The sequence below is a fragment of the Centroberyx gerrardi genome, chromosome 14, assembly GCF_048128805.1.
Source record: "Centroberyx gerrardi isolate f3 chromosome 14, fCenGer3.hap1.cur.20231027, whole genome shotgun sequence".
Lineage (NCBI taxonomy): Eukaryota > Metazoa > Chordata > Actinopteri > Beryciformes > Berycidae > Centroberyx > Centroberyx gerrardi.
The window spans coordinates 2,308,800-2,316,299 of NC_136010.1; the positions used below are offsets into that span (position 1 = coordinate 2,308,800).

The 7,500-nt window shown below is 44.2% G+C and overlaps 1 long non-coding RNA gene across 1 annotated transcript in view; it reads right to left on the reverse strand.

Annotated features, from left to right (window-relative positions):
• Positions 1 to 7,500, reverse strand: part of LOC144542310 (uncharacterized) — a 49,458-nt gene that overhangs the window by 31,373 nt on the left and 10,585 nt on the right. Inside the window, exon 2 of the long non-coding RNA XR_013507164.1 lies at positions 3,036 to 3,064. This is a non-coding gene — a long non-coding RNA (uncharacterized LOC144542310). The remainder of the gene's footprint in view (positions 1 to 3,035; positions 3,065 to 7,500) is intronic.

The window sequence follows — 7,500 nt, forward strand, 5'->3', positions numbered from 1 at the left end:
CCAGTGGTCACTGTGCTGTCAGGAGACTTATTGTCAACATGACAGGGTTAACAACATGATGCATCGCTAGCTCTCTCTCTATGTGTGTGTGTGTGTGTGTGTGTGTGTTATATTGGTGATAGATGGTAGTAGCTAACAATGACAGAGTCCCTGATGTAAGTCCCTGCAGTGTTTCAGTCCAAAATCAGAAACTTCACAGCCTGAACAAACGGATGATAAAACAGAATGAACACAAAGGGAGGTGAAGGATATTTGGTAACTTCAGTCCTGCGTTGACAAAATGAAAACACTTTCAAAAACTGGATCGTCTATAATTTTAGAAATATTGAGTGATGAACTTCAGCTGATGATAGTTTCCCCAAAATGAATAAACAGCATTTCAGAATAGAATTGTTCACATGAAGTTGTTAGTGCAGTTCGTCCGGAGGGTCGGCCCGGCAGCGGCTGGACGTCCTGGAGGGAGAGCGACCCGACGAGGGGGGGTCCGGCTGCAGACCTCCGCTGCCCAGCCAGCTCCATGCTCAGGTCTCTTCTTCTTCTTCAGTTATTTTGAACTCCCGGTTCCCTCTCAAGCTGAAGTTCAGTGAAACTCGCCACATTTCCCAAAGGCTTGTCGCCGAAGAGCATTTTCTTTTCAAAATAAAAGCCCCGCGAGGCTGCCACAAAAAAACGCGGTTGTGCGGTGGTGAAATCTTTTCCTAATTAATGATTTAGCAAAATGTTTAAGGGGACAGCGTAGGCTATTTCATGACTGTCTTATGATTTGGGGATAGTGCTAACCGGGAGAGATGAAATATCAGAACAATAGAAGTCGCAGGAGATATCTCATCCTTCCCCTCCGTTTCTAGCCGATGTTTTCATACATTTTTTTTTTTACTGCTTGTTTTCATTCATTCATGCATACGCTTAATTATTCACACGTACAAAAAAAAAAATGCAATGGAAAAATAAAAGCTTCAGCGAGGAGAGATGCAGACCAATGTGGATTCTCTCCGGTCAGAAAATGTCAGGCTGATATTTACACCGACTTCACCTGTCACTCCGGAATCAACCGACCAATCAATAAACAAATCAACCGATCAGTCAACCTGCCTACCTATCTACGTATTGATCAGTCTATCTGTCAGAGAAATGTCATGCTGCACTGAACTGACTTCATCTGAGCTTTCCATCTCCTCCTCCACCTCCCTCTGCTTCCTCATGTCTCTCTCTCTCTCTCTCTCTCTCTCTTCGTCTCCTCCCAGTGATCAGAAACACATGTAGACACACACACACACACACACACACACACACACACACACACACACACACACACACACACACACAGTGCAGTGTGCAGAGGAATGCAGAGGAGGGAGAGCAGGTCAGAATCCTCTGCAGTGTTTTCTGTCCAGCGGCGGCGGCAGCTCACCGTTTCCCATGATTCACTGGGGCTCTGTCAGTGTTTTGGCTTCATCAGTACAGACAGTCTCTACAGACACTACAGACACTACAGTACATACTGTACAGTACAGCAGGGGAAGAAATATGAGTTTTTTCAGATGATATTTTTAACCCCGTTGATCTGATTTTTGCAGGCATTTTGGTCTTTTTCAGGCATTTTCAGAGGCAATTTAACTCTGAAATAATACATTTGCATTTCAAATTGGCAAATAAACTTGTAAATAAATTTGTAACTTATAACTTATAACTTCTTTTCCACTGCTGGAAACCTGTAAGCCTTCCAGACGCTCTGTCCATCTTCCACCACATGTTGAGTTTTTTAAAATATATTTTGATGGTCTGTGTTTTCTGTGATTTGTGTTTTTTCTACCTGGCTGCACAACAAATAAACAATAAAGTTATTGGTTGACTGATTGATTGATATTGGTTGTTTTGCAGTGTTTGTGTTGTCGGTGTTTTCTCCTCCTGCTTCAGGCTGTGAACTCGCTTGTTTCTGTTTTTCTTTCCCAGAATGCACTGGACAAAATCGCACGCTCACAGACTGCCAGACAGGAAGTGCGTCACGCTGCGTTCAGATTTCAGATTTCAGATTTCTGCAGCTGTTCAGTATCAGACTGTCAGATTCTGATTTCATTTAAAATCCCATCTCACCTGACTTTATATTCCTTTTTTTGTGTTTCCATATCTGTTTATTGTCACTACTTTTTTTTTTTTTGACAATGTTTAATGTGAAGCACATTGAGCTTACCTGTGTATGAAATGTGCTATAGAAATAAAATTGACTTGACTTGACAAATCATGTGTTTTGTATTTGTATTTCGCATTTTTGAAAATGTAACAACTGACTACAGGAAGTGAACCAGGACTTCTGCATCCACCTGCCACAGGGGACCCAAAGGTAATAACGCCTCGACCCATTTAGGGCCCTAAACCCTGGGTTAAGAAACACTGAATCAGACAAACTTATAAACTTTTATCTGTAGCAGTTTCCCATGCTGTGTGTTGTGTGTGTTTATGTTGCATGTTTGTGTGTCATGAATGTTCATGTAAATATGCGTGAGCGTGTTGTATGTTCATGTGTGTATCAATGCATCGCACTACTAGTGTGTGTGTGTGTGTGTGTGTGTGTGTGTGTGTGTGTGTGTGTGTTTGTTTGTTCATTGTTTGGGTCCAACCTGCATCATTAATCAGGAATGTGAGGCTCCTGTTACTGGGTCACAACAAGGGAGGGAGTGTGTGTGTGTGTGTGTGTGTGTGTATTACACTCTGACACCCCCCACACACACTCACACACACACACACACACACACACACACACACACACACCGTCACCTCTCTCACCCGGTCCTGTCTTCTCTCATCTGTGTCCATCACAGAGGCTGTTCCTGCTTTCTAATCCTGTTTTCTATATACAGAAACACATTCTGCAATCCAACCTGTCCTATAGAGAAAATAACACCAGCGTGACCTCTGACCTCTGACCCCTCTCTCTCCCTCTGCCCTGTCATTCCCCCTCTCACCCGGCTGATGAGACGGAGGAGCAGAGACAGACTGAGAGTGGATTCATTACTGAGAAAGAGAAAGTGGATTACCTGTATGGAGGCTGCCGCTCTGTAGAGTCCTGTAGAGAGAGAGAGAGAGAGAGAGAGAGAGGGAGAGAGAGAGAGGGAGAGAGGGACAGAGAGAGAGAGAGAGAGAGAGAGAGGGAGAGAGAGAGAGAGAGAGGGAGAGAGAGGGACAGAGAGAGATGTGTTAAGACAGAAGACCCAAGTCTCTCTACAAAGGTAACTGATGTGTTGCTGTTGTCTTTACATTCACACTCACACACACTCAAAATAACTAATCTATTACTTTCTCTGTATTTAATTTGTAACATTGGTTAGTTATAATCCCAACGGTTATCAAATTTCATTGGATGAAATGTTTGTCTCCGCCCCCGAGTGCAGGATGAGCCATCAACAGAAATGAGAGACGCTCTGTTCATTTTGAGCAACATCCAGCAACATCGACAAAAAGGTAAAAAAAAAAGAAGTTATTTTTTATTTCTTTAAAGGGTCTTTAAAGGGTCTCTGTGTAATTTCTGGTCCAGTGCTGGCCTCTATCGTTCAGCGTTGTCATGACAACAACACTCTGCCCTCCGCAGAGCGAGACCATCATCAGCATGGTGGGCAGGTTGGACTGTTTCACATCAACAACAATCGACTTTCTGTCAGGTTTTACCCAGTTAGACCATTGATAGAGTCTTAATGTGATCAGGATCCTGACATCACCACGACTCTTAAGGTCAGGAGTCGCTCTTCTCTGTGTGAAGTAACTCCACTTCCCTGGGCCGGTCCATTACAATTCCAGCTGTTTGGAGGATTATATACATGCCGAATTTACCAGAACACGCTATTCGTTAGTAATAAAGTCTCAAATTATATTTTCCAATGTGTGTTTTTTGCCGATAAGCAACGCAGAAACAAACTGCCATATTTTTGAAGGGACCTTGGTGTGGCAGGAGCCTTCAGCCTCGGCTGCTCCTGTGTTTCTGAATGCAGAAATCTGTTCACTTTGTTTCACTCTCTACCATCCAGGAACCTGCTGATATTTACTAGTCATGTTATGCTCCAGGAGAGCAGAGATATTAAACATTGCATCATCTTCATCACTGCAAAAAACGTCCATCTTAATGAGTCATTTAGTCTCATATTCAGCTTCAAATCTTATAACTCCACTTGTTTCCAATGCAGCTTCACTTGTTTCAGGAGTTTTCTAGAACAGAGTGTCAGTCTGTTGAAACCAGTCAGAATAAGGCAGATCACTGCACTGCTGTCAAGAAAATGACTCTTGATTCTACTAAATTCTTCAAACAAGTTGATTTGCATTGGAAACAAGTTAAATTATGAAACCACACTGGCAGATTTCTTCACTTGTTTTAAGAAAATTACAATTTTAGGACTCAATAAGAGACTAAATGACTTGTTAAGATGGAGATTTCTGCAGTGATCCCAGCAGCTGCTTCATCCACCGGACACACGGTGACATGTTTGTTCGTAACACCGGTGGCTGTCAAACCAGCAGCAGGAGCAGAAGGAGCAGAAGGAGCAGCAGAGCAGCGGGAGCAGAAGGAGTAGCGGGAGCAGAAGGAGCAGCAGAGCAGAAGGAGCAGAAGGAGCAGCGGGAGCAGAAGGAGTAGCAGGAGCAGCAGGAGCAGCAGGAGCAGAAGGAGCAGAAGGAGCAGAAGGAGCAGCGGGAGTAGCAGGAGCAGCAGGAGCAGCAGGAGCAGAAGGAGCAGAAGGAGCAGAAGGAGCAGCAGGAGCAGCAGGAGCAGAAGGAGCAGCAGGAGCAGAAGCAGGAGCAGAAGGAGCAGCAGGAGCAGAAGGAGCAGAAGGAGTAGCAGGAGCAGCAGGAGCAGCAGGAGCAGCAGCAGAGCAGAAGGAGCAGAAGGAGCAGAAGGAGCAGCAGGAGCAGCAGGAGCAGAAGGAGCAGCAGGAGCAGCAGGAGCAGCAGGAGCAGCAGCAGAGCAGAAGGAGCAGAAGGAGTAGCAGGAGCAGCAGGAGCAGAAGGAGCAGCAGGAGCAGCAGGAGCAGCAGGAGCAGAAGGAGCAGCAGGAGCAGCAGGAGCAGCAGGAGCAGCAGGAGCAGCAGGAGCAGAAGGAGCAGCAGGAGCAGCAGGAGCAGCAGGAGCAGCAGGAGCAGCAGGAGCAGAAGGAGCAGCAGGAGCAGCAGGAGCAGCAGGAGTCTCTGGAGGCTCAGAGACTCAGAGTCAGAATGACAGAATATAATAAAACAACGCAGCCGCTGCCGGCTTCACATAACAATTTCTCATTTTGATCTTCTTGCGGCCAACCTCTGGGTCTTAACCCAGCCGCTGAAAACATGGCACTATACACACACACACACACACACACACACACACACACACACACACACACACACACACTATAATAAATGACACTACACACACACACAGATAATACACGACACTGCACACAGCCTGGTGAGAGATTCCTCTCACGTTGATCTCAAATCCCTCGTGCGAGAATGAGCTGGGGAGAAGAAGAGGAGGAGGAGGGGGAGGAGGAGGAGGAGGAGGAGGAGGGGGGGGGGAGAATGAGCTGGGGAGAAGAAGAGGAGGAGGGGGAGGAGGAGGAGGAGGAGGAGGAGGAGGAGGAGGAGGGGAGGAGCAGGAGGAGACCGAAGGCACATTTACCATCTGTAATCAAAAGACCTGGATGTTGGACTGACGCCTCCTCGCTCTCCTCCTCCTCCTCCTCCCTTTCTCTCATTCCCTCTTTCTCTCTCTCTCTCTCTCTCTCTCTCTCTCGCTTCAATTTCCTTCCTTCTGTTGCAAGGTCTGACCAGCATACTGATGGCAGGATTATACACACACACACACATACACACACACACACACACACACACACACACGTATATATACACACACACATACACACACGCACTTGTCACAGAAGTAATGACTTTCTGCCTTCTCTCTCAATTCGCTCGGAGCTGCCAATTCCCACTGGGCCGGTGTACGTGTGTGTGTGTGTGTGTGTGTGTGTGTACATGTGTGTATGCTTGTGTATGTGTGTGTGTGAGAGAGAGTGGTGTGTGTGTGTCATAGAGAAAGAAAGAGAGAGAGAGAAAGAACAAGGGACACGAGGGAGGTAATACAACAACTCCAATTAGCTGGGCTGGTGGTCTGTTTGGGGGAGTCATTGTGTGTGCGTGCGTGTGTGTGTGTGTGTGTGTGTGTGTGTGTGTGTGTGTGTGTGTGTGTGTGTGTGTGTGTGTGTGTGTGCACTGGGACCACACAGAGGCTTTCATCCTTGCAGAATCCTAATCTGACAGACTACTGCAGCAGATTGACCGGCTGATGAGAAAAAGTCCCATCAGCACAGTAGAGTCTGCTCCACTGGCTTCTACTGAACTCTGTCTCTAATGTTTCTAATGTTTCTAATGTTTCTAATGTTTCTAATGTTCCCACAGTCCAGTTTCAAACCAGACTTCATCTAGACTCCTGTTCTGTTCTCTGACTCTACTTTAAAATAGAAACACACTACATTTTCTATTTAGATGCATAAATACATCGATTCCTACTGTAGGGAAAAGGATTATTTTAGATGCATATTTTTTCTTTATCCTAGAGAAACTGTATTGTTTCATGTTGATGAGCTAACCCTGAATATATTGGGTGATATTTAAATGAGTCTTTTCTTCAGGTAAAAAACAAATTAACTAGATCATGAATAAAAACATGAAGCATCTATGCTGTTTAATTTTGACCCAGAACACGATCATTAATTTCCCCAAACGAGAGCTTGAAAGTCGTCGAAAAAAGTCTTTGAATTCGATGTCCAAGTGAGTGGGAACCAGGGGCCGGATTCACAAAAACCTCTTAAGAAAAAAAATCTTCTTAAGTGCCATTTTTTTTCTTAACTTTAGTCTTAAGAAAAAAAAAATAGGGAAAAATGCTATTCTCAAAAACAGTTCTTAACTTTCTTCTTATGTTTCTTCCTAAGAAAAAACTTACGAATAAATGGTATTCTTGAAATGAAAGTTCTCAAATTTGTTCTTGATTTTTTTCTTAACTTTAAGACAGCCCTTCACCTGTCTTAAAATTCCTACAGTGAAAAGGTAAGCCTCTAATATCATATATTTAAACACATTTTAGACAAGTAGGTTATAGTTCAAAGTCTTCACAGGTTCCCCGACACCGAACATTAAGATGAACATTATTGTAAAGCTTTATTTGGTGTAGGGCCAGGTGCCTCTGTCTCATGTTTATTGAAAATAAGCCAGCAAATTTTACAGTTACCAACCAATGTTTAAACCTAGTTGTCCTAAATAGGTTTTTCCCCCAATTGTTTTGTAGATGAAGCACTTTGGGTTTCCTCCTAGCCTCAGTGGCAGTAAGCCTAAAGTTTATTAACCAGAATTAATTCAGGCCCCTATTTTGAGAAGTTCTTAAGTTGAAAAAATTAAAGAAATTTGTAAGAAATGAGACTGTTACTAAGAAAATATTAAGGAATTGCACTTAAGAGCCTTCTTAAGAACTTCCTAAAATGTCCTC